General features: G+C 40.8%; 2 protein-coding genes across 18 annotated transcripts in view; one reads left to right on the top strand and one right to left on the bottom strand.

Moving 5' to 3' along the window:
• The window catches only part of LOC145505040 (uncharacterized), a 387325-nt gene extending 384306 nt beyond the window's left edge, over positions 1-3019 (bottom strand). For both annotated transcript variants that reach the window (XR_014052733.1, XR_014052735.1), the window contains exons 1-2: positions 2820-3019; positions 1837-1897 (exon numbers count right to left, since the gene is read on the bottom strand). The gene's annotated coding sequence lies outside the window, so the exon portion shown is untranslated. The remainder of the gene's footprint in view (positions 1-1836; positions 1898-2819) is intronic.
• A 114-nt stretch (positions 3020-3133) lies between these two features.
• FGGY (FGGY carbohydrate kinase domain containing) overlaps positions 3134-27776 on the top strand; it is a 486984-nt gene continuing 462341 nt past the window's right edge. For 8 of the 16 annotated variants that reach the window (XM_081486695.1, XM_081486697.1, XM_081486688.1 and 5 more), the window contains exon 1: positions 3134-3203. The gene's annotated coding sequence lies outside the window, so the exon portion shown is untranslated. Of the gene's footprint in view, positions 3204-3351; positions 3454-22944; positions 23072-27776 lie in introns of those variants that run through there. The other 8 variants (XM_081486689.1, XM_081486694.1, XM_081486683.1 and 5 more) reach the window with 4 other exon arrangements.

Here is a 27776-nt window from a genome sequence, read left to right as displayed (position 1 = left end):
ATGGGATGGAAGTACAGTAAGTCCCCTACATACAAACCTTCAAGTTGCAAACTTTGAAAGATGTGAATGTGTCCCTGTAGGCTAGCTGTTGTAGGGTACTACTGTACTTTTCAAGATACTGTACTATAAAATTAAAAATGCTTTGCTTTTTGTTTGTTTTTTTATGTGTTTGCTGTATGAAAAGTATTACAAACCTATTACAGTACAGTACTATATAGCCAATTGTGTTACTTGGGTACCTAGTCTAACTTTGTTGGACTTAATGAATGTTCTCACAAAACAGAACTCATTCATATGTAGGGGACTTGTAGCGGATGAAAAAAATAATAGATTTGTTCATGCACAATAGGCAGTGGGTCATAGTTGAAAAAGAAAATGAGAATGAGCCACAAAATTATGCCTCTATCACTTGGCTGGATGACACTGAACAAGTCATTTACACTCTCCAGGTCTGCTTCTGCGTCTATCACAGAGTTGCTCTAGGATTTCTGTGACATAAGGTATATGTATCTGTGACTATGTTTGGCCCCATAGACATAAAACACAAAATTGCAGTGTCTTACACAAGAAAGCAGTTTCTTTCTTACAAGTAGAAGTGGGCAGTGGGTGTTGGTCTGGTACTGCATGGTGTTAGAAACTCAAGCCCTTGCACCCTGGGATGTGTAGCCCTCATTCCTGAAATCCTCTCATGGTCCAAGATGGCTGCTGGAGCTCCAGCCACTGTGCTGTTGTTGCTATTACCCCTGACAACAGCATGGTGATAAGAGGAAACAAACCCCAAATCAAATACAAATGCCTAGTAACAGAGACATCTATCAAGGCCAGGAAGAAAACCCACATTAATTCAAGTCTAGCCAAGATGAGATCTCTTGCTGTAGTTCCTAGGCAATCAGTATATTCATTTATTCTATTCCTGAGGTACAACTGAGGAAGGTTCAGAAGCCATCTTACATGTGTTCAGCTTCTAACACTTCACCAAGTATTTCTATATTTATTACCTTATTTACTCATCACAATACTCTGGAAAGGTAAGATGAAAAGGTCTTAATATTATTATTCCTATTGTATTAATACATTATGATTCACACAGGTGCCGAGAACCAGATCCTAGTACTTCCCACATTGCCAAAGAGTCCGTGGTTAAAGCTTTGGCTATTTGTTGGAAATGAAGGTGAACAGTCATGGTGTAGAAGAAAGAAAATGACCCTATGGGGGGGCTAGAGTTGCCACCCCAAAATGTCTCTTTGGCATGCAAATTATTTAGAGCTGAAAAAATTCAAAGCCCAAGAAGACTCAGGAAAAACTCTGATGTGCCCCGTTAGCTGCCTAAAGAATGTAGACAGGGCACCTCTTCCAAGAAGCTATCATAGATAACTATAGTATGAACTAGGTATGGTAGACTGGGAGAAACCTGGGAAGGTTTTTTTTTTTCCTAATTCCGTTCTGTGTCCTACTGTCTCTGCGCATCCAAAAACATTTGTTTACCAAACATTTTCTTTTCCATCTTCATGTAAACTGCCTTCCTCCCTTCTGAAAACTCAAACCACTACCCCCAACATTTTTGTCTTTTTTTGAGGATGGTTTTCAGTTACTCAGTTTTACTGGGTCTTTCCCATGTACACGTGATTAAACTTTCATTTGTTTTTCTCCCATTGATCTGTAAATTCAATTCTTAGACCAGCTAGAAGAACCTAGAAGGGTACTGAGCCAGTATCCTCACTTGTAAGACCAAGAGAAGAACATGTATTTGGGGTAGTTACGAGGAGAGCAGAGTGACTGTCACACACATGGCACACATTCCAGTTCAGTGAAAGCACAGTGATTACCTAGGCTTACCTCTCAGAGCTGGCGTGTCCTTGGACAATCACTTCCTTTTACTGTGCCTCAGTCTCCTTTTCTAGGAAAATAAAGAATTTAGACTTGATAAATTTCCTTCCAAATGCCAGTCCCGTCAGCCTGGGAGCCTGACTTTTTAAAAGACATGGCTCAGGTTTAAACTAAGTTTGCGGAATCTTCCCTCCTGTTACTTACTGGGTGTCTCAGTTCAGTTCAGTTCAGTCGCTCAGTCCTGTCTGACTCTTTGTGATCCCATGAACCGCAGCGCACCAGGCCTCCCTGCCCATCACCAACTCCCAGAGTCCACCCAAACCCATGTCCATTGAGTCAGTGATGCCATCCAACCATCTCATCCTCTGTCGTCCCCTTCTTCTCCTGCCCTCAATCTTTCCCAGCATCAGGGTCTACAAGGCAAAAAACGTTTCAGGCTCCCTGCATCTGTAAACTAGGGACAAATAGGACCTAGCTAACTGGAAATGTAGGATAGTGAAGATTAAAAAGATAGGTGTATCCAGGACCCACCAGACTATAATTTCCTTAGCGGCTGGGACCTATTTGTAGATTTACAAACTGTGACACTTCTGATGGTTGCTCACAAAATTAGATGAGTAAATTTAAATAAAGTATCAGGAATAGGATCTGGCACAAACTAAAAACATTTGATAAATATTATTAGAAGGGCTTCCCTCTTAGCTCAGTTGGTAAAGAATCTGCATGTAATGCAGGAGACCCAGGTTCGATTCCGTCAGGAAGATGCCCTGGCGAAGGAAATGGCAACCCACTCCGGTATTCTTGACTTGGAGAATCCCATGGACAGAGGAGCCTGGCAGGCCACAGTCCATGGGGTCGCAAGAGTCGAAAACGACTTAGCGACTAAACCACCACCACTTTATTTTAGCAACTGTCTGCATGAGTCCTGCCTGGTGTTCAGTGCATTGTTGAAACGCAAAGTTACAGGATACACGCTGGACACATATACCCACCAGCGGCTACGGAGAGTTTGCGTGGATAAATTCTGCTAGAAGAGCCTGCAGAGCAGGAAACTCGCGGCCTGAGAGGACAGAGTCCACTTCAGGCCTTAAAAGTCCCTGAAAGGGTGGAAGAACCTGTTAAGAGACTGAGGTCCACACCCCTCGCCGGAGCCGTAGGAGCGCAGGAGCAGGCGGGGGCCAATCCCCGGCCCGGTTCGAAGGACCAATCGCGGCACGCTTTACAAGGGCCCCGGCAGAAGGGGGCGGGGCAGCGCGCGGGGCGGGGCGGGGCGGAGCCTCAGCTGCCCCCGTGGACCGCCCAGTCCAGGCGCGGTGGGGCTCCGCTCGGCAACCTGCAGAGCCCTGATAGCTAAAATGTAATTTCAGATTGGACAAGTAAGTGACCCTCCTCTCAGTCCCACGTGTGTACCAGGGGCTTTAACAGAAGCGTAGGCTCGCAGCGCGAACGTTCTCCAACCGGAGAGCGTATCTGGCCCAAGCCTCCCTCCCCTTTCCCGCAGTCGCCGCCTCCTCTTCCTCCTCTGACCGCCTGAGTCTTAACGCCAGCCGGGCCCTCGGCCTCCGAGATCTTGTTGAGTCCCCTGTGTTCACTCCTGGGTGAGGTGTCCGGCCACTCAAGAAACGGGTGGGCCTTTACTGCATTCCCCCATGCTGCCTAAGATGTCTGGAACCCTGGGTCCTCTGCAGTCACTATCCAGTTAATTATGTTAATTCCGGTCCCCCCCCCCGCCCCGCCCCGCCACCCAGGGCCCTCGACCACCTTATTTCAGGATATTTCCCGGTAAAGAATCCGCCTACAATGCGGGAGACCGAGGTTCGATCCCTGGGTTGGAAAGATCCCCTGGAGAAGGGAAAGGCTACCCACTCCAGTATTCTGGCCTGGAGAATTCCATGGACTGTATAGTCCATGGGGTCGCAAAGAGTCGGACACGACTAAGCGACTTTCACCTAGGCATTTTTGAGCCTTTTAATTTCAATCTGGCTACTGTAAGGCATTTTAAGACCTGTGTTGCTTGTAGCTTTCAACGCTTTCAGCAACTTGTGATAATATTTGAGGCGCAGTTTAGATTGGATGGTATAATGCTCTTTGGCTACAGTTATCCTGGGTAGAAACGGCCTAGGATTATCTTTCCATTTTTATTAATGACCTTTCTTTTTAAGAACAAGATGCAAAATGGTGAATTTACCTAATCCGTGACTATGTTCCACTAAAGCACTTTTCATACCTTAACATTTGTCTCTAAAGTGTCTCTGATTTGATCTCTAAAGAGTCAAGTCATTTCCAAAATATTGGAAAGCAGTCATCATTAGATTAATTTTTAAAATACGGTATTAGGGGGAGGAAATGATGACGGTTTTGAATCGCAGAGCAGTGAGATAGAAGGCAAGCTGCCTTTTAGTTTGTGGCTGGAGTATAGAGGGTAGAGTTCTGTTTTATTTTGCTTGCTTTTCACCTCTTCCCTGTAATTCACCAAATGCATCCTGAAGTTGTACTTCTTAAGTTGCCAGCTGGGTCTTCCAGCCTTCTGACTGCCTCCTGGTCTTCTGGGAGTCTCCTGTTAATGAGATCCTGTCCTTGGCTTTTGACCTGGTGGCCATTGGCCTGACTCTTGAAGGAATCAGCTAAGGAGGACTTCCTGGTGGCAGGCTCAGAAAACTCTTTATTAAGGATGCTTGAAGGAACCCAGAGGGTAAGAAGGCCTGGAGATTGATTTTGAGGGGAAGGGAGCCTCCCTGCTGGATTTGGAAGTCAAAACATGTGTATTGGGAGAAGGAACTAACCCAGAGGGTGGAGATCTGTGTCTTTCTGGTTGAAGTTAAGTTTACTGGGCAGAGGCTGGACCTTCTTCCAGTCTGTGTTAATTGTTACTGTGGACCTTGTCTTTTCCTGGAATCTGGTTCCTTTTCCCTAACCTACTTCGCTTAGTTCAAATCACCATGTTATCAGCTGGTTCTGAAAACAGTTTCAGGTAGTGAATCTTCCCCACCCCCACCCCAAAATATTTGAAATAATTATTTTGCCAGAATGTACTAGAGAGAGTATTCAGCCTCTTACCTGCCCCTATTTTTATAAGGTAGAATTTAGAGTCTACTCAGATTATGTAAGAGGAGGTCACCCAAACCAGCTCTTGCGTTCATTTGTTTGTTCACTGATTTGGGAATGTGCTCTGGGCCTGAGCACTGTGGTAGGCTCTGGGAAAGCAAGGATTGGCCTTTGCTTTCAAGCTTTCCTCCATTCTGCTTCTGTCTAGTCTGGCAAAGGAGATTATGTGATAGTGAGATTGGTGCTGTGGCAAGGTATAAGAAGATTCTCCTCTGTAATGGCCTGTATGGGAAAAAAATCTAAAAAAAAAGAGTGGATATTGCTGATTCACTTTGCTGTACACCTGAAACTAACACAACATTGTTAATCAACTATACTCCAATAAAAATCAATTTTAAAAGATTCTCAGGAGTTGAGAGAAGTACAAATGGCCCACTATAGGCTCAGAGGAGATAATACCCAACTGGAGAGTTGCAAAGCCTCAGTATGACTGGGCTGGAGAAAGACAAAGGGAAGTGGATTATCTGACTTGGTACAGCATGGGCAAAGCTATACAAGGCTGGTGCACTGCTGATTATGGGCAGACAGGAGAGGGTGAAGTGGGAAATCACCAAAAAGGAGGATGGGGAGAGTGCAAAGGCCAGCTCAGGGAGGATCGGGTGAATCAGATTAAGGAGGTTGAAATGTATCTCTAGAGCAAGCAGCAGCTATTGAAGTGACTGACACTCAGGGATGTGTTTTAGAAAGTTAATTCTGGCTGCAAGGTGGCAAATGAATTGAAGTGGTGAGGACTGAAGAGACTATTTTCACACAGGCGAGAGATGGGTTAGCGTAGTTATGGGACTAGAAGAGATGGATTAGAATAGAATGGTTAAGAATTAATTACTAGTTGAATGTAGGAGATGAGGAAAGAATATAGCAGTCAGAGTACCCTGGGAAAGAAAAGGCATTCACCACTGGGATATTTTTCAGCAGCTTTATTGAGGTATACCTGGCATACGGTAAACTGTACATATTTGAGAAGTTTTAATATTATCCATGACACTGTCATCACAATCAAAATAAAGAACATTTCTTATACCCCCTGTTGATTTCTTGTGCCCTTTTCTAATTCCCTCCAAGAACCAGTGAGCTGCTTTCTGTCAGGATAGATTATTTAAACTTTTTTAGAATTTTTATCTGTAGGGTCATACAATATGTATCTTTTAAGTATGGTGACTTTTCTTTAGCATGATCCTCTTGAGATTTGTCCAGGTGGTATGTGCATACATAGTTTTTGTTTTGTTTTTCTGAGTAGTATTCCATTGTACAACTATGCCATATGTAGTTTATCCATTAACCTGTTGATGGACATTTGAATTATTTGCTGCTTCTTAGCTACTACACATAAAGCTGATATGATTACTTGTATAAATGTCTTTGTACAGCCTTTGTTTCTCTTGGTTAAATACTTAGAAGTGGAATGGCTAGTTTACATGGTAGGTGTGTATTTAACTTTTTAAGATGCATCCAATCTGTATTTCAGAGTGATTCCAGTTTGCTCCAACTGCTGTGGTCACTTTTAAATTTTAGTTATTCTATTAATGTGGAATTCTCTCATGGGGTTTTAATGTGTACTTCCCTAATGACTAATAATCTCAAGCTTCTTATCATGTGCTTATTTCCCCATAGGTATTTCATATATCTTCTTGGTTGAAGTGTTTATTAAATCTTTTGTCCATTTAAAAAAATGACCTATTTCTTTATTGATTTTTGAGAGGTTTTTATGTATATTCTCATTACAAGTTTTTTTTTTTAAATCATAGTTGTGATTTGGAAAAATTTTCTCCCATTTTATGGCTTATATTTTCATTTTCTTAACAGTGTCTTGAAAAGCAGAGTTCTTAATTTTGGTGAAGTTTAATTTATCAATTTGTAATTTTAATGATGTCTGTTTTATCGGTTTATTCTTTCATGGATCATGGTTTTGATATCTAAGAAGTTGAGCCTACTCTGAAATCTCAGGTAGTTTCTCCTATTTTTTTTTTAAGAAGCTTTATTTGTTATTTTACATTACATCCAGGATCTATTTTATGTTAACCTGTAGAACAAGATATGGACAAGCTTTATTTTTTGCATATGGTATCAGCTGTTCCAGTACCATTTGATAAAAAGCCTGTCCTATCTCTCAAGAAGTGTCTTTGTACCTTTGAACAGAATCAGTTTACCATGTGTGTATGTGGACCCATTTCTGGATGTTTTATTTCATTACATTGATTTCTTTGTCTATTTTAATGCTGTTACCACTTAGTTTTGATGACAAAGCTTTGTAATAGATACATTAAAGTCGGGTAGAATATCCTTCAACTTTTTTGTTTTTAAAGTTGTTTTGGTTATTCTATATCTGTTACATTTCCATATTAATTTTACAATCATTTCAAAATAAAGCCCTGCTTAGATTTTAATTGCAATTTAGTTTAATCTGTACATTAATTTGGGGAGAGAATTGACGTCTTAAATTTTGTTTTCTATCTTTGGACAGAGTATATCTGTTCATTTATTTAGGTCTTCCTTAATTTCTCTCAACAGTGTTTTTTTAGCTTTTAGTAGTTGGATCTTTCTCAGATTATCTGTAGGTAGTTCACATTTTTTGATGCCATTGAAAATAATGTTGTCCTTTTAGGTTTCAGCTGTCAATTGTTTGTTGCTACTTGTATATTGACCGTGTATCTTGCCATCTTGTTAAATTACTTATTTAGTTCTTATAACTTTTTGCTGGTACCATCAGATTGTCTATCTGATCATGTTATCTGTGAAAAAATGCAATTTTACTTCTTCCTTTCAACGAGAATGTCTTAACTTTTCTTGCCATAGTACACTGGCTAGAATCTCCTGTGCTAAGAAGTTTTTAAAATTTTTTTAAATGAAGAATGGGTGTAATATTTTGTCAGTTGCTTTTTTCTGTAACTATTGAGATCATAATTTTTTCAAAGACTGTTAATATGCTCAGTTACATTCATTGATTTTTTTTTTTTGAACTTTAAATTAACTTTGTATTACTGATGTAGATTCCACTTGGCCAGGACCTATTATCCTTTTTATATTTTGTTGGATTCTATTTGCTAAAATTTCAAGAATATTTGCATCTGTGTTAATGTTTGGTAATGATCTAATTTTCTTTCTTTATATTGTCTTCTAAGTTTTGTTATCAAGATAATTATGGCCTCATAGAATGAGCAGGGAAATATTTCTTTCTCCTCAGTTTTCTGTAAGGGTTCATGTGGAATTGACACTGTTTCTTTTCTCAGATGTTTGGTAGAATTCACCGGTGAAGCCATTTGAGTGTTCTTTGTTTTTTATTTTAATGGAGGAGACAGAAAAGTCAATTGACTTAATAATAGAGGACTGTGCAGATTATCTTTTTCTTCTTGAGTGAGGTTTGATAGTTTCTATTAATATAGTTCAAGGAATCTGTACATATCATCTAAGGCGCTCATAATACTTTTATCATTTAAACATTTATAGAATCTGTTGTAATTTCATTTCCCTCATTCTGAATACTGGTTATTTGTCTCTTTTCTGTTTATTTTCTTGATCATTCTTGCCAGAAATCTATTGATATTATGGATCTTCTGAAAGAGTCAGATTTGTTTTCATTTATTCTCTTTATTATTTTTTAATTTATTTATACTTACCCTAAATTTTATTTTATTTTTTCTTCTGCTAACTTTGTATCCCTCTTACTCTTTTTTTTCTAATGTATTAAGTAAGAAATTAAGGTCATTTACTTGAGACTTCTTTTCTAATATAGACATTTGAGGCTGTAAATTTTTAAGTTTGGCTTCAGCTGCATCACACAAGTTTTGCTGTTTTTATTTTCATTCAGTGAATACATTTTCTAGTTTTTTTAAGTATCTTTTTGACCTATGGCTTATAGAAGTGAGTCATTCGGTCTCCAAATATTTGAAGATGTTCCACATATCTATTATTGATTTATAATTTAGTTCCATTTAAGTCACAAAAGTAGTTTATATGATTTGAATTTTTGTTAGCTTTTCAAGACTTGTTTTATGGTCCAGAATGTGGTCTGTTTTGGTATTAGGTTGGTGCAAAAGTACTTGCAGTTTTACTGTGTTGAACTTTGATGTTTGATATTGGAATACATTCTTAAATGTGGTTATGTTATACATCATTTTAATGCACATTTCTCACTTTACTTTTTCATTAATGACTTATTTCTTACTGTTTATTTTATATTTATTTTAGACTAGGGAAATGATGTTAGAGAAAAAGGTGAATTCAAGTGATTTGGTTATAAAGCAGCATAGACAACTCACAGCATCGGCAACACATCTGGCTCAGGAACTGGTAACAAGTGTACAAGAAGCGGTCATGGTTCAAGAAGTTTTGCAAAGGAGACGAGAGCCTTGAGGATGAGGAGCATAGTGGCCAGCCATTGGGAAGTTGACAGTGATCAGTTGAGAGGATCACTGAAGCTGATGCTCTTACAACTACATGAAAAGTTTCCCAAGATCTCAGTGTCGACCATCCTACATTCATTTGGCATTTGAAGCAAATTGGAAAGATGAAAAAGGTTGATAAGTGTCTGCCTCATGAGCTGACCAAAAATCAAAAAAATTGTCATTTTGAAGTGTCGTCTTCTCTTAACTGTATGCAACAGCAACAAACCATTTCTTGATCGGATTGTGATGTGTGATGAAAGTGGATTTCATATGACAATGGGAGGTGACTAGCTCAGAGTTTGAACCAAGAAGAAACTTAAATGCACTTTCCAAAGCCAAACTTGCACCAGAAAAAGGTCATGCTCACTGTTTGGTGGTCTGCTGATGGTTTGGTTTACTTTCAGTTCACTTCAGTTCAGTTGCTTAGTCATGTCCGACTCTTTGTGACCCCATGGACTGCAGCACGCCAGGCCTCCCTGTTCATCACCAACTCCTGGAGTTTACCCAAATTCATGTCCATTGAGTCAGTGATGCCGTCCAACCATCTCAATCCTCTGTCGTCCCCTTCTCCTCCTGCCCTCAATCTTTTCCAGCATCAAGGTCTTTTCAAATGAGTAAGGTCTTCACATCAGGTGGCCAAAGGATTGGAGTTTCAGCTTCAGCATCAGCCCTTCCAATGAATATTCAGGACTGATTTCTTTTAGGATTGACTGGTTGGATCTCCTTGCAGTCCAAAGGACTCTCAAGAGTCTTATCCAACACCACAGTTCAAAAGCATCAATTCTTCAGCGCTCTGCTTTCTTTACAGTCCAACTCTCACATCCATGCATGACCACTGGAAAAACCATAGCCTTGACTAGACGGACCTTTGTTGGCAAAGTAATGTCTCTACTTCATAGTATGCTGTCTAGGTTGGTCATAACTTTCCTTCCAAGGAGTAAGCATCTTTTAATTTCATGGCTGAGTCACCATCTGCAGTGATTTTGGAGCCTAAAAAAATAATGTCAGCCACTGTTTCCACTGTTTGCCCATCTATTTGCCATGAAGTGATGGGACCGAATGCCGTGATCTTAATTTTCTGAATGTTGAGCTTTAAGCCAACTTTTTCATTCTGCTCTTTCACTTTCATCAAAAGTCTTTAGTTCTTCTTCACTTTCTGCCATAAGGGTGGTGTCATCTGCTTATCTGAGGTTATTGATATTTCTCCCAGCAATCTTGATTCCAGCTTGTGCTTCATCCAGCCCAGCATTTCTCATGATGTACTCTGCATATAAGGTAAATAAGCAGGGTGACAATATACAGCCTTGATGTACTGCTTTTCCTATTTGAAACCAGTCTGTTGTTCCATGTCCAGTTCTAACTGTTGCTTCCTGACCTGCATACAGATTTCTCAAGAGGCAGGTCAAGTGGTCTGGTATTCCCATCTCTTTCAGAATTTTCCACAGTTTATTGTGATCCACACAGTCAAAGGCTTTGGCATAGTCAATAAAGCAGAAATAGGTGTTTTTCTGGAACTCTGTTGCTTTTTCAGTGATCCAGTGGATGTTGCCAATTTGATCTCTGGTTCCTTTGCCTTTTCTAAAACCAGCTTGAACATCTGGAAGTTCACAGTTCACGTATTGCTAAAACCTGGCTTGGAGAATTTTGAGCATTACTTTACTAGCATGTGAGATGAGTACAATTGTGTGGTAGTTTGAGCATTCCTTGGGATTGCCTTTCTTTAGGATTGGAATGAAAACTGACCTTTTCCAGTCCTGTGACCACTGCTGAGTTTTCCAAATTTGCTGGCATATTGAGTGCAGCACTTTCAAAGCATCATCTTTTAGGATTTGAAATATCTCAACTGGAATTCCATCATCTCCACTAGCTTTGTTCGTAGTGATGCTTCCTAAGGCCCACTTGACTTCACATTCCAGGATGTCTGGCTCTAGGTGAGTGATCACACCATCATGATTATCTGAGTCATGAAGATGTTTTTTGTACAGTTCTTCTGTGTATTCTTGCCGCCTCTTCTTAATTTCTTCTGTTTCTGTTAGGTCCATACCATTTCTATCCCTTATTGTGCCCATCTTTGCATGAAAAATTCCCTTGGTAGCTCTAAATTTCTTGAAGAGATCTCTAGTCTTTCCCATTCTATTGTTTTTCTCTATTTCTTTGCATTGATCACCGAGGAAGGCTTTCTTATCTCTCCTTGCTATTCTTTGGAACTCTGCATTCAAATGGATATATCTTTCCTTTTCTCCTTTGCTTTTTGCTTCTCTTCTTTTCACAGCTATTTGTAAGGCCTCCTTAGACAGCCATTTTGCTTTTTTGCATTTCTTTTTCTTGGGGATGGTCTTGCTCCCTGTGTCCTGTACAATGTCACAAACCTCCATCCATAGTTCATCAGGCACTCTGTCTATCGATCTAGTCCCTTAAATCTATTTCTCACGCCCACTGTATAATCGTAAGGGTTTTGACTTAGGTCATACCTGAATAGTCTAGTGGTTTTCCCCACTTTCTTCAACTTAAGTCTGAATTTGGCAATAAGGAGTTCATGATCTGAGTTACAGTCAGCTTCTGGTCTTGTTTTTGCTGACTGTATAGAGCTTCTCCATCTTTGGCTGCAAAGAATATAATCAATCTGATTTCGGTGTTGGCCATCTGGTGATGTCCTTTAGCTTTTTGAATTCCGGTGAAACCATTGCATCTGAAAAGTATGTTCAGCAAATGGATGAATTGCACCAAAGACTGCAATGCTTGCAGCTGGCATCAGTCAACAGAAAGGGCCCTCTTCTCCATAAGAACACCTGACCACACATCACACAGTCAGCACTTCAAAAGTTGAACAAATTGGACTATGAAGTTTTGCCTCATCTGCAGTATTCACCTGACCTCTTGCCAACTGACTACTACTTCTTCAAGCATCTAGAAAACTTTTTTCAGGGAAAATGCTTCCACAACCAGCAGGAGGCAGAAAATACTTTCCAAGATTTTGTCAAATCCTGAAGCATAGATTTTTATGCTAGAGGAATAAACAAGCTTATTTCTCATTGGCAAAAATGTATTGATTATAATGGTTCCTATCTTGATTAATAAAGATGTGTTTGAGCCTAGTTATAATTTAAAATTCATAGTCCAAAACTACAATTACATTTGTACTAACCTAGTAAGTATTCCATGTGCTCTTGAAAAGAAAAAATATATTCTACTCTTGTTGGGAAAAGTGCTTTTTACATGTCAGTTAGCTTTATTGACTACTGGTATGTATTATGTACTTGCTGATTATCTACCTGTTCTACCAATTATTGAGAGTGGCACATTTAAATCTCTCATGATAATGTAGACATACACGTTTCTCCTTGCAGTTCTACCAGATTTTGCTTTAGGTATTCTGACACTCTGTTATTAGGTGGATTCATATTTGAGATTTTTAGGTCATATTGTTGAGTCATCCACTTTATATTTCATAATTTCTGATGCTATTTTTTCTTCAGTATTTACTGAATCATTATTTCTCGTAATATTTTTGCTTTAAAATCTACTGAGTGTTATACTAATATAGCAAAGTCCATCTCTCTTTTGATTGTTGTTTTAAGGTGTATCTTTTTCCTGCTTTTCCTTTTTAACCTGTTTGTTTTCTTATATTTAAAATGGGCTTTTTATAGGCAGCTTAACAAGGCAAGACATAAAAATCTCTGCCTTCTAATTAGGGTGTTTGGACTATATATAATGTAATTCCTATGGTTTGTTTTAAACATAACATGTTGTTTTTTTTTCTTTTCTATTTGTTCCATCTGTTTTTGTTCTCTTTTCTCTTTTTCTGCCTTCTTTTGGATTAATTATTTTTTTAATTCTATTTTTTTCCTCCTTTATTGGCTAATTAAGCATATCCTTTTTTCAGATATTATTTTAGTGGTTGCTTTAAAGTTTATAGTATACATCTTTAATTTAACAGAGTCAACTTTCAAGTGCTATTATACCACTTCATATGTAATATAAAACCATATGTAAAATTAGATAGCCAGTGGAAATTTGCTGTATGACACAGGAAGTTCAAATCCAGTTCTCTATGACAATCTAGAGGGGTGTGATGGGGGTGGGAGGTGGGATGGAGTTTCAAGAGGGAGGGGACATACATATATCTATGGCTAATTCATGTTGATACATGGTAGAAACCAACACAATATTATAAGCAATTATCCTCCAATTAAAAATAAATTAAAAAGACCATACAACAATGTATTTCTAATTCTTGCCTCATAGCTTTTTTACTACTGCTGTTTATGTTATACAGTACATTTTACTTCTGCGTGTATTGAAACCCCACCATACATGGTCACTATTTAAGTTTTAAGCAGTCAATTATCTTTTTTAAGACATTCAGAACTTTTTAAAAAGTGTATATATACCCCCATAGTTACCTTTATGCTCTTCCTTTTATTTTATGGATCCAGATTTCCATGAGATATTTTCTCCAACTTCTTGTGGTACAGTTCTGCTGCTGAGAAGTTTTGATCTTTTTTCCTTTTTTTTTTGGTCCACATCTTGAGGCATGTGGAACTTCATCAACTAGGGATAGAACCCACACCCTCTGCAGTGGAACAGCAGGGTCTTAACCACTGGATCACCAGGGAAGCCACAGATGTGTTGCTCTTTTTTGTTTTCTCTGATGATGAATTTTGGTATGACATCTTTGGTATGTCTCAAAAAAATCTTTATTTCTGCGTCAGTTTTGAAAGATTTTTTCCCCACAGGATAAAGAATTTTAGTATAAAGATTTTTCTTCTAGTTCTTCAAATCTTGCTCTGCTGTCTCATAGCTTGCATTATTTCTGTTGACATTTTCACATTTTTTTCTTTTTTCTTTTTTTTTTTGCATAGTTTGCCATCTCCACCCTGACTGCTTTTAAGATTTCTCCTTACTATTGGTTTTGAACAATTTGATTATGATGTTGCTTGGCTGAGTTTTCTTTATATTTCTTGTGCTTGGAGTTCATTTGTGTTCTTGAATATGTGGTTTTATAGTTTTCATCAAATTTGGAAATTTATAACCATTATGTCTAAAGTATTTCTCCTGATCCCTTCTTTGTTCTCTCCATCAGGTATTCCCATTTCACATATATTAGGTCACTTAAGTTTTTCCACAGCTCATTGATGCTCTGTTTATTTTTAAAAACTCTTTTTTCTCTTTGTTATATTTTTGATAGTTTCTATTACAGTTTCTTGAAGGTCACTAATCTTATGTGTTATCTAATCTCATACAGTCAGCTTTTCATTTCAGATATTTTAGTTTTCATTTTTATAATTTCAACTTGATTTTTTTAAAAACCTTATATGTCTGAACTTTTAAATCACTCTTTCCTTTAGCTTTTTGAACATAGGACTTTCACGTATAACTGGCTTAATATCTGCACCAACTCATTCTATCAGATAGGTCAATTCTAGGTTGGAGTCCCTTGATTTTTCTCATTTTAAGTCATATTTTCCTGCTTCTTTGCATACCTGGTAATTTTTGACTAAATACCAGATGTTATGTGTCTTACCTTGTTCAACACCAAGTATCTCTGTATTTCTATAAATAAGCTTGATCTTTGTTTTGCAGTGTGTCTAAGTTATTTGGAAACAGTTTGATCCTTTTGCGTCCTGCTATAAGCTTTGTTGAGTAGGACTAATTCTTCTTCACTGCTGAGGTAAAGCCCTTCTGTGTACTCTCCCCCAAGCCCTGTTAATTATGAGGTTTTCCTCACTGGCTGGTGTGAATAGCCACTATTCATGGCCCTGTTTGAAGTCCACTGATTGTACACTGTAATCCTTTTGAGTCCTTCTGGCTCAGACAGTTTCTTCGCATGTGTACAGTGACTGGTACTGTCCTGAATACTTGAGCACACCTTCCGGGGCAACTTTCCTATCTCCTGCTTTGCCCTAAGAATTCTAGCCTCCTTGCTCTGCATAGGCTCCTAGTTCTTACTCACTGCAGGAAACTGCGGGCCTTGGTGTGGATTTTCTCTTCCTGTGTCCAGGTCCCAGGCATTCAGCTTGAACAATTTCAGGATACCTCTTTTTCTCCCCATCTCTTTGACATCACTGTATTTTATTGCCTGATGTCCAGTATCCTGAGAAACTTCGTTTCCTGTATTCATTATTTTAGTTATTTAAGGTGGGAGGGTAAATATGGTGCCCTTTACTCCATCTTGGTGCTCTTTACTCCATCTTGGCTGGAAGTGGATGCCTTCACCTGGAAATTTTGAAGAAAATTTTGAAAGAGACTACTAGAGTTTCTGAGGAAGGGAATTTGAGTTATTCCAGCACTTTTACTGCTTGAGGCCTGAAAGGGCACAGTGAAGGAATAAATCAGAAGGAAAGACACCCTTAGATTTGTATAATTTTAAGTACAGGAACTATTTAGAAAGATGAGGGCAACATGAATGCCTAGAGCTAATATTAGTGGTATTGTTATACCTTTCTACTTAAGTGGGCAAGGGATGGAGAACTCAAAAGGAGAAATCCTGTGGCGAAAGCTGCCTTGAGAGTATCTGTTATCTTAAAGAAATGCAGCTAGTGTGAGGCAGCTCCAAAGGAAGGGAATTCTGACCTTACTTTCCTTCCTCCTTTAAAGTTTCTGCTAATGGCTCTTCATGGACAAAACCAACTAGAAGATAAAAGGGTTAGAGAGCCTTAGAGGTCAGACTATAATCCCCAGGACACAGGGTAGGCAGAAAAGGGTTGAGTGTGGAAGAGGTGGGTAAACAGATAATAACTTGCACAGGGAATCAGTGATAATTTTTAGATTGCTGGCTACAGTGTCAGGGTGGTTGGTGGTGCCACTTGGTGGGAAAGAAGAGAAAAGGCACAGTATGTTTGGGCAGAAGTAGGTTTGACACAAGGAAAAATGATGAGATGGTTTTCCCTGAAAGTCCTATAACTCTCTTGTTTTAAATTATTTAGAAGGTCCTTATCAACATGGATGATGAAGCAGAGTTTATATAGCAAGTACATATACAGTGATTTGTGTGGGGACTGGGTTTAGGAAGAGTGGGGAAAATAAAGTAAAAATCATTCAGGCTAAATGTGTGTATTGCCTGTCCCTTGGGCCATCTGGATTTTGGGCCAGTTACACTGAAATCTGTTGCAGACCAGGCTGAGAGCTGAGTATCTTGAATTCTGCTAAAGTGGCTATGGGATGAAGAGATTTGGAAAGGACTCAATTACTGAACACCTATAGGGGATAAAAGTTGAGAAGACAGGTGATAAAATCAAGCATGATTTAGATACACCAAACTCAGTATAGTTTATCAGATTCTGGGATTGTAGAATTATGTGGCCAGCGTTGATATTAGAGTGTGGCTGTTTTAAATCATGATGCGACATAATGGAAAGAGCATGGGTTGAAGTCCCTTTCTTGTTTTTTACTGACTCTGTGACACTGGACAAGTGACCTAAATGCACAGAACCTTAGTTTCCCCATCTCTTGTTTGTGGACCCTCCAAAGTTGTTGGAAGTTTCATCAAGGCCACCTTTTAAGTCACTAGTAGCAGGCCTGGAAGAGAGTAAATGCTCACAGGAAATCTGTTGATCCAAGACGACGGTTGGCATAAAATGCAAGTTTGAGAAAGATTGCCATTCGTGTGACGATACAAATTGATAGAACATAGATAACACCAAATTCTAGGGACCTTAAAGGAAGGATCGGGTACTTGAGGAGGCTACCTCAAAGCTCACCTTCAGAAGCACTTTGCAAAGACACCCCAACTCCCCTTCCCTTTTCTCCTCTTCAGATTGTTCCCTTGTTAGTGTGTGAGATTGGGTATTGGGCTGGATGGGCCAGTGATTTGTCCCAGCATGTGATCCATCTGGGGAGCCTCCAGGGAGGTAAAGAAGACCTACTGTGTGCTCACAGATTGCTGTTAGCTCAGCTTCCCTCATCTCCACACAGAGTCATGTGGGAACATGGGACTCTGAAGATTATTCTTGTTAAATGTATGGCAAAAACCAGTACAACATTGTAAAGTAATTAGCCTCCAACTAAAATAAATTAAAAAAAAATGTACTAAGCACACCATATCCTTTCTTCCTCTCTCTTGGTTATAGGAAAAGCCATGGCATGGAGGAGCAGTTGTAGGAACTAAAGGTATATAACAAAGAGGAAAGAAAGCTCCTTCCTCGAGGAGGTCATGAGAATCATTTTAAAACATTCGAAGGGCTCAGTTCAGTTCAGTTGCTCAGTTGTGTCTGAATCTTTGCGACCCCATGGACTGCAGCACACCAGGCCTCCCTGTACAAAACCAACTCCCAGAGTTTACTCAAACTCATGTCCATTGAGTTGGTGATGCCGTCCAACCATCTCATCCTCTGTCATCCCCTTCTCCTCCTGCCTTCAATCTTTCCCAGCATCAGGGTCTTTTCCAAGGAGTCAGTTCTTCGCATCAGGTGGCAAAAGGATTGGAGTTTCAGCTTCAGCATCAGTCCTTCCAATGAATATTCAGGACTAGTTTCCTTTAGGATGGACTAGTTGGATCTCCTTGCAGTCCAAGGGACTCTCAGGAGTCTTCTCCAACACCGCAGTTCAAAAGAATCAACTCTTCAGGGCTCAGCTTCCTTTATAGTCCAGCTCTCACATCCATACATGACTACTGAAAAAACCATAGCTTTAACTAGATGGACCTTTGTTAGCAAAGTAATGGCTCTGCTTTTTAATATGCTGTCTAGGTTGGCCATAGCTTTTCTTCCAAGGAGCAAGTGTCTTTTAATTTCATGACTGGCATCACCATCTGCAGTGATTTTGGAGCCCCCCAAAATGAAATCTGTCACTGTTTCCATTGTTTCCCCATCTATTTGCCATGAAGTGATGGGACCAGATGCCATGATCTTAGTTTTCTGAACGTTGAGCTTTAAGCCAACTTTTTCACTCTCCTCTTTCACTTTCATCAAGAGGCTCTTTAGTTCTTCTTCACTTTCTGCCATAAGGGTGGTGTCATCTGCATATCTGAAGGCTGCATATCCAAGGGCTAGCTCACTTAAAAGAAATTAGGTGGTTTGGATGATCCCATGGGATAAAAATGTGGACTAGAGGGTGGAAGCCACATAAAGTGGATTTCAACCCAGTACAAGAATCTTTCTTATTACAATAGTAGCTGCCTATTGTGAAAATTCAAATAGCACAGAGAGGGGAGGTTAAATATTGCCCTCCATCCTTCCACTGTACCTCTTTCTCTAGGTGTCACTGCAGTAAGCAGGCTTTTGCATATTCTTCCTGAAGTTTTGTATGTTAGGTCCTTATACAGTTTAGTGGTTCTTAGACTCTAGTAGCACTCAGGGTAGCCTGAAGGGTTTTAACAGCACAAGCTGTGAACCATACTCCCTAGAGTTTCTGAATTAGTAGATCTGGGCTGGAGCCTGAGAGTTTGCATTTCTATCACATTGCTTGGTGGTGCTGATGCTGCTTCTCTGAAGATCACAGTTTGAGAACCACTGATGTGCTTTCCTCTTTTCAGAGTTCTTACAAATGCAGTCATATTGTAGTGTCTAAGAATTTTCTCTTTTACTCAGTAACATACAATTAGCAATTTTCTTTAGCTATGTCTCATTTTTAACAACTGCTTCTGTATCAGTTTTAGCAAGTCCCCTATAAAGATGAATGGGGCTTCCCTAGTGGTTCAGCAGCAAAGAATCCAGCTGCAATGCAGGAGCTGCAGGAGATGTGGGTTTTATCCCTGGGTTGTGAAGATTCCTTGGAGGAGGGCATGATAACCCACTCCAGTATTCTTGCTTGGAGAATCCCTTGGATAGAGGAGCCTGGCAGGCTACAGTCCATTGAGGTCGCCAAGAGTCAGACACGACTAAAGCGACTTAGCATGCAGACACTATAAATGAATATTGAATTTGTTTCCAGGGTTTTTGTGAGTGTGCCCTTGCCTTTAACAAAAAAAGCGGAAATGTGCATTTTTGTATATATCTTTTAGATGAGCCAATCTATCAGTTCTTAGAAGGTAAATCCTTAGAAGTTACAGCTCTTGGGTAAAGGGGTAGATTTGGAAAACAGATAGATATTGCCAAATTGTCCTAAAGGAGGATGAACCAATTATTCTGCTAAAAGTATCTGAAACTGCTTGTGTCCCCAAGCTCTTGCCCAAAATGGATATTATCAGCGTTTTCATTTTCTGCGCATTTTTTTAAGGTGTAAAATTGTATCTCAATGTTGTTTTGATTTGCATTTCCCTCCATTTTTTGTGAGGTTAAAGGGTCAGTGTATGGATTGAATATCTTTTTCTATGAACTGCAAGTTTATATTTTTGGCATCACATGAACAAAGGCAGCAAACCTTCATTTGAGGGATTGCTAGTAATGTTGTAATGTTGGCATATTAGGAGTTGTGATCAGAGATGAGGTCAGGAAGTGGGGTTAGTGGTTCAGGCAGGAGCTTTGAGTTCCTTGTGGGCCAGATAAAGAACTTGGGCTTCACTTTGGGCAGAAGCAGCATTGCTGGTGTTTAAGCTTACACTGCAGCTTGTGATAATTTTAACAGGGCCTGTTTCTGGAAAGGCACACTGTTCAGCAGTCTTCCAATAATTGATTCTTTAGGCCTTTCACGTGGGACCTTGAAGCCACCTAGCCATTCTTCTTAAATAGGGTGTGTGTGGGGGGTGGTAGGGCGGCCCAAGAAGGAGGGGACACATGTATACTTCTAGCTGATTCATGTTGTTGTACAGCAAGAAGTAACACAACATTATAAAGCAGTTATCCTTCAATTAAAAAATAGTCAGTAATTGTTAGCAGTAAGTAAAAATAAATTACTATATATTAACAATATATAATATATATGAAGTGAAGTGAAGTGAAGTCGCTCAGTCGTGTCCGACTCTTTGCGACCCCATGAACTGTAGCCCACCAGGCTCCTCTATCCACGGGGATTCTACAGGCAAGAATACTGGAGTGGGTTGCCATTTCCTTCTCCAGGGGATCTTCCCGACCCAGGGATCGAACCCAGGTCTCCCTCATCGTAGGCAGATGCTTTACCGTCTGAGCTACCAAGGAAGCCCTATAATATATATACTATATAACTATAATGTATATACTATATATTAATAATATAAAAATGTTTATATTAGTAAAATAATAGAAAAAATTAATAGAATTTCTTTAAAAAGGAAAAAAAAAAGCCAAAAGAATAGGCCAGAGACCTCAGCCATCCTTAGGCTGGGCATTGTCTTTGAGGGCAGAGTTTTGCAAGATGGTGCAGGGATTGGATTTTGTTGCTATACCCAGTACTTCTCTCCTCCATGCCTGTGTGTGTGGAAGTGGGGCTGCAGGTCAAGGAGGAACAATGCCCTGAGAAGGGGTGCAGTGCTTCATACAGAAGAGAGGCTTGCTGACGGTGTTTCTAGAACTCTCCAGGGATGGAGCGTTTTTAGAGGCTTTTTATTTTAAAAGGTATTCGACTATTTTATGCATTAATAATTTCCTCCTCCCTCACAGCCCAGGAATTCCCCTATTACTGCAGGACACACAGCATGCTTCCCTCTAGGCAGAAGGAAGTAGAGGGCAGAACATTCTCAATAACTAATGCTTCTCATAGTAGCCTGTATAGTGACATAGGGGTTGTCATTAATCAGAGCACAGAGGGGGCGTTTCTGATAGTTGAGTGTCTGAGAAGTTTTCACAGGATGAACTGACTTGGAATTGTGTTCTGAGTATGCTAAGGATGAAAGCAGCTTGGCTGGGAGGTGGGAAAAGTCAGGTCATTTCAGGGATGGATAAGAGTCCTGTTCTGGCCTAGACCAACCTGAATTTGAAAACAGCCTCCTTCATCTCCCAGCTTTGTGACCATCCACTGGATTTTGTTCCTCTCGGGATTTCAGTGTCTTCCTCCTGTAAGTGGGGGAAGTGTGGGTGTCATAAATGTGGGTTCCCCCTCTCCTCTTCTCTGCAGAGAGAATAGCTTGGTAGGGCATTTTAAACGGCTTGGAAGGCATTTTAACAAGTAAGGAGCTGCTTTATTGGATCACAAGGATTGAAGAGAAGGGAGTGTAAGTGAGGTTTTATAGAAGAGGACGTGGGATATCCAGAGTTTAATTTGCTCTCAGGCGATGTTTGTCTTGGGAATTTGGGGATGTCAATTGATGCGTCAGATTTTCCACCCATGATTTCGTTAGGACCTATACCGTGCATTTGGCCTCAGCATGGCTGGGCTTTGTATTTTCTCTGCATCAGCTGTTGAGCATTGCCTGTGTGGCTCTTGGAGGGTTTTGACCACAGCCCAGGACCGCCTCAGTGTTGATCCCTGTGGCCACCACATTGTGAGGCATGCACGAGGCTTTGTTAAGTTTGCCTTTTCTACCTGCTGGAATCCAACTTTGAATCTAAGACGACAGTCAGTGTTTCTTCTGTCTGATTTAATTCCACACCCCTCGTCCGGGCACCTCAGATTTGTCTTTAAAGATGGGCTCAGTCCAAAGCATGAAGATCCTCAATGTCTTGAAAAATACTGGGCTTCTGATCTAGTGCTTGGAAGAGTGATGAAAACAATAAACTGGTACTTCTTTTATTAACGTACATCTCTGTATTCTGCCAAGGAAGGTGGAGTTGGAACAAGACGCTTGGCTTCAAGAGTATAGCCGAGATTCCACTGGAAGATGGAGCCCCCTTACTGCCACGTGCGATATTACCAGGTGCATTAGTTGTGCTTCAAGTGCATAAACTAGGCACAACTTGAGGCATCACTGACTTTCAAAAATAAGATTCTTACACCAAATTGTCAACTCTTTAAAATCAGAAATGATATAGTATCGAGGTTCCTATTCCTAGTGTCCTGACCCAGAGAAAGCACTTAACATTTGTTTACTGGAATTTGAGCTGTTAGACACGGTGTGAATACCTAGGTATAGATCATGCATATTAAAGGATTGCAGGTGTTCAGGGATGATTTGGTCATGAAAGAGAAGGTTGGCATATCTTAGTAGTCCTAATAATTGCTGCTGTTTACTGAGAATGTGTGTGTGTGTGTGTGTGTGTGTGTGTGTGTGTGTGTGTTAGCTGCTCAGTCATGTCTGACTCTTTGTGACCCTGTGACTGTAGCCTGCCAAGCTCCTCTGTCCATGGAATTCTCCAGGCAAAAATACTGGAGTGGGTGGCCATTCCCTTCTCCAGGGGATCTTCCCAACCTGGAGATAGAAGCTGGGTCTCCCATATTGTAGGCAGATTCTTTACCATCTGAGCCAGTCAGAAACTCTTCCTGAGCATGCCATATATTAATATCAGGCACTGTGCTGGGCACTCTGGTTATACAATCTTGGTTAATCGTTCAAAGAATATAGCAAGATTGGAGCTGCAGAAGACAGCCTTTTACTTTAAGAGGAGAAGTACCTGTCAAGAAGCTGTATTTGTTCTCCCATGTATATTTTTGGTAAAGCCGATGGAGAACCAGGTATTATTGCCAGATTAGCTCTTTCCTTCCCATGCCAAATTTTCTCTCCATTTTAGAGTATGAGAGAATTGCTTAAAGTGGTATTTAATTCTTTCTGTTAAGGAGATTAAAGTGGACCAGCGTACTCACTGCTTATCTTTTTCTTCCCAAATCTCCCAACCCCCTGATTGTATTATAACTGGAAAAAAAAAAAAAAAATTGTGTGTGACTCGTGTACCTGAATTTCCAGCCAAGACCAAAGATCAAAGTCAAGAGAGGATATTGAGCTCACTCCCAGGTCCCTGGGACGCTGTGTCTGTAGACACTGTCCTCAAGTTGGTCCTGGAGGAGTGGCCCGCTAAGAAGTAGGACTGCAGGTAAGCTTATCCACTCTGGAGGGTTGCAGTCTTAGGGAACAGTGTTCTGCTCTTTAGTCATTTAGGGGAAAAGAAGGAAGCAAATATAAGAGAACAACCCCACAGAGTGGTTTTCAGCATGCTTATGTGTAGCATGACCCCTTTTTGAGAATTTTTGGGGCAGTTATGCAGAGAACAGCCTCCCATGTCCCTGACTCTCTCTCCTTTTCTCACACTGCCTTTGAGCAGCTTTCACGTTTGTTGAGGAATCAGCTGTGAAGCCTGTGGTTTCCTGTGGCACATTTCTAATAATATTTGTACAGGCTATTATTTAATGCACCATATAAATATTTATCATAAGAGCAGTCTCTTGATCGTGAGCAGAGGCTAAAAACCAGTTCAGTCCGTGCTGGCAATTGGCTGGGAAGCTGTTCTGCCCTTTGTAGCCTCTTGTAGACTGAGGAGTTAGGTAAGGCCTGGGACTCGTGTGCAGCCAGCTTGAATTTCTCCCTGTAGCTTTTCTTTCTCTTGGCCACCACAACCTATGCTCTTAATTCTCTTGTCTGACCAGCCACCCCATATTCCCTATTAGTTGTATTTCTTTTTTTATGGGCTTCCCTGGTGGCTCAGATGGTAAAGATCTGCCTGCAATGCAGAAGCCCTGGGTTTGATACCTGGGATGGGAAGATCCCCTGGAGGAGGGCATGGCAACCCACTCCAGTATTCTTGCCTGTATTATCCCCATGGACAAAGCAGCCTGGTGGGCTACAGTCCGTGAGGTTGCAAAGAGTCAGATACCCCATATTCCTTATTAGTTGTCTTTCTTTTTAGAGAATTTATCTCTGCCTCAAATGAATGAAGTGGGATCAACTTTCTGACTCTCAGCGTTCATCTATTGGGCTTTAAAGCCACACCATTGTGACTTGGACAAAACCAGCTCCTCTGGTGTTGTGCTCTGTGACCTTAAATTGCTTTATTGCTGAGAACCTCAGTGTCCTTAACTGGAAAATGAACTCATAGTGGTGACCTCATTGGATTGTTACAAGTGAAATCACAAAATCAGGTGGGTGATTTTCAGAGCTGCTGCTGCTGCTGCTAAGTCGCTTCAGTCGTGTCCGACTCTATGCGACCCCATAGACGGCAGTCCACCAGGCTCCCCCATCCCTGGGATTCTCCAAGCAAGAACACTGGAGTGAGTTGCCATTTCCTTCTCCAATGCATGAAAGTGAAAGTGAAGTCAGTTGTGTCCAACTCTGTGCAACCCCATGGACTGAAGCCTGCCAGGCTCCTCCGTCCATGGGATTTTCCAGGCAAAAGAGTACTGGAGTGGGATGCCATTGCCTTCTCTGGATTTGCAGAGCAGAGCTTAATAAGTACCAGTTGTTGCTGCCTTTGTTGTTGATACTGTTGTTGAAGGATTCGGTTTTCACTTTTAGGTTGGTGTCTGGAAAGAGCCCTAAAGTTGCCTTAAGAGGCCAGGGTTCAAATGCAGATGCTGCTGCTGTTTACTCTTTGTGTGACTTGGGGCAAATTTTCCTATCTCAACAAGGTATAAAATGGTGGTAGGTTTTCCAGCTTGAATGCATTTCAGTTGGAAGAGATGAACAAATGTGTGAAAGTGCCAAGCATGCAGGAGGATCCTAATCCTTTTTTTTTTTTTTTAAATCAAATTATAAAAGGGAATAATGTTTTCCATTTTGCAGTTACTTTATTCTCTAAGGCCAAGAGGAACTGGAATATAGTTTGGAATCTAGGACACATCAGAGAGTACTTATGACCCAGGAACAAAGGGCACAGAGGGGAGACGAGGAATCTGAGAGCAGAAAATCCTCTGGCAGAGTTTTTGTAACTCACAGGGTCAAGTTTCAGGGAAGCCCTAGAGCTTGAACTTTTCAAGATCCAGGTGTGGAAACAATCATAAAGAGATCACTTAAAACTATAGTAATAGGAAACGTAGTGAACCTGAAATATTTAATTAGGATCTATTTCTTACAAAAACATGAACTGGGGTGTGTGTGTGTGAACAATGCAGAGAAGGTATGATGCCCTTGTTCCCGTGGGTTTGACTCTCTTTTGGACTGATGTCTCAGTCATACAGTCTAGAAATGGATAGTTTTACCAGAGAGAGGCCACCTGGTATTGGGGAAGGGACAGTCTCTGAAGGTGGGCAGCGTGAGTTCTGAGTAAGCCAGTTGTAGACAGAGTAGGCACACGGCTTTGATCCCTAGGTCAGGAAGATCTCCTGGAGAAGGAAATTCACTCAAGTATTCTTGTCTTGAACAGAGGAGCCTGGTAGGCTACATTTCCCAGGGTCACAAAAGAGTCAGATACAACTTAGCCACTAAACAATGACAACAACGTACAGAGTAGGCAGAGTCCTTGGCAAACATACATTAACTAAGTGGAGGGTATCGTGCAGCATGGGGCTTCCTAGGTGGCACTAGTGGTACAGAACCCGCCTGCCAATGCAGGAGACATGAGAGAGGTGGGTTTGATCCCTGAGTTGGGAAGATCTCCTGGAGGAGGGCATGGCAACCCGCTCTAGTAGTCTCACTTGGAGAGTCCCTATGGACAGAAGAGCCTGATGGGCTACAGTCCATGGGGTCACAAAGAGTCGGACACGACTGAAGCAACTTAGCATGCGTGAACCTGTTAGCATGGCATCCTGAGAACCATTAGGGATTTGGCAGCCAGAGGGACTGAGACTGCTGTCACCTCTATCACTTGCTATTTATATGACATTCGGGAGCAAGTTACTTGACTAGTCTAGGACTTGTTTTTCCTCATCAGTAAAATGGGAATGGTCCTAGTAATTCTCTTCAAGGGTTGATATCAGGACAAAAAGTGGATTTGAAAAAGTAAGCAAACTGCTTAGTAAAGCATCAGATGCACAGTAAATTTTTACCTTTTATTATTTCCCTAAAGGTAGGTTTTAAGAGTATGCTCTGAGTCTCAGGGACTTGGTGAGTTTGTGCTATGTGCCAGACACTGAGCTGGCATTGGGGGTACCGCTGTGGTCCAGGCAGCCCTGGATTTAACTCTCTAATGGCAAAGCTTCACTCTCCATACAAGTCAGAGTGGTGGGGGAGGGTCCTCCGGAAGGATGGGCTCTTTCCTCTTTAGCCAAGAAATAGGTCCAAAACCCAGAGCCAGGGTAAGCCCTGAGTCAGCTACAGAGTGGAAATCTGCCTCTTTGGATTTTACTGGGAATCAATCAGGCTGTCTGGGTGGTGGGTGGTGAGATGAGATATTCCATGCAGAAGAAGACAGTCACAAAACAAATACAATATTGTAAAGTTAAAAAATAGATAAATAAAGTAATTTAAAATTAAAAAAATAATAATAAATTAAAAAAAAAAAGAAGACAGTCACAAGTGAGGGGACCAGGCCTGAGGAGCTGGGCCAGCCCCCTGGGGGCCTCTTTTGTCACTGGCTCTGGTAGGAGTAGAGAGAAGCTTGGGTGGCTGGCCAGGTCTGTGTAAGCCAGAATGTTTGCATAGACTCTTCATTTCCTATTTTTTTCCCCTCGTTTCTCCCTGCAGTGTTTAGAATAGTCTTGAGAAGTTCTAGTCAAGGACAGAGAGTTGTTGACTTGCCAGGGTCAGTGTTGGAGAGCGGCGTCCTTGGGCCCTTCCAAGTGGGGATGGTGGGACACTAAGAGAGGGAGTCCTGAGTTCAGCAAGTGGAGGTGTGTGGTCATTTGGGGGAGGTGGAGCAGCTAGCCTAGTCAGTCTTCCTCCTCTGCAGATAAATCTGGGAAGATGTAAGCCACGGCACTGCCCTGTTTTGCCCTTCACTGTATCCTCAGTTCCTCGCAGGGTGTCTGGTGCCTGGCACAAGCTGCATTTCTTCTACTGTCAGTAACTGGTTGCAACATGCCTCATTATTTCACACATCACTAAGAAAGATGTTCCTGATTAATTATAAGATGCCATTGGTTTTTAAGAGTCACTGATTTCAGAGAAGCTCAATGTGAAAAGAAATGAGTATCTTAGAATTAATAAAATGTGGTTGTAAGCATCCAGTAAATATTTATTAATTAGATGAATGAAGCATACAGGTATTAGAATCAAGGCAAAACATTAGTGCAGATAAATACAAACCTAGGAATCTGAACTATTAAAGCATTAAAGCATGAACCTGTTCATCCTTATTTTTTGTTGTTGATTCACTGATTTAGGTGTTCATTCCATAAGCACTTACTGAGAACTATAAAATACCAGACAGTGTACTGATCTGGGGATACAGGCACTGTAGGAGATGAGGATATAGGAATCAATCAGTCCCTTTCTTCAGGTTCAGGCCAGTGAGGGAGGTGAACACAGAAGCAAAAAATTTGGTCAGAGTGATTTTTAAATGTTTAAAAGAAAGAAGAGACACAGTACTCTGGTGGCACTGGGGCATGGAGAGAGGCAGGAGGTGATGGTTGGGATTCCCTGGTGGTGCCATGATTAAGACTGTGCTTCCAGGGCAAGGAGCCCAGGTCTGATCTCTGGTCTTGGAACTATATCCTATATGTCTCAGTGAAGATCCCACACACGGCAGCAAAGATCCTATGTGCCACAACTAAGACCCAGAGCAGCCAAACAAATTTGAAAAAAATTGGTTGAAAAGGATCTTAAAATGAAAGTCAGTAGACAGCATATTAAAAAGCAGAGACATTACTTTGCCAACAAAGGTCCGTCAAGTCAAAGCTATGGTTTTTTCAGTAGTCATGTATGGATGT

This window comes from Giraffa tippelskirchi, chromosome 5 (genome assembly GCF_054371585.1).
Source record: "Giraffa tippelskirchi isolate mGirTip1 chromosome 5, T2T-mGirTip1v1.2.pri, whole genome shotgun sequence".
Taxonomy (NCBI): domain Eukaryota; kingdom Metazoa; phylum Chordata; class Mammalia; order Artiodactyla; family Giraffidae; genus Giraffa; species Giraffa tippelskirchi.
This window is presented reverse-complemented; position numbering and strand designations above follow the sequence as displayed.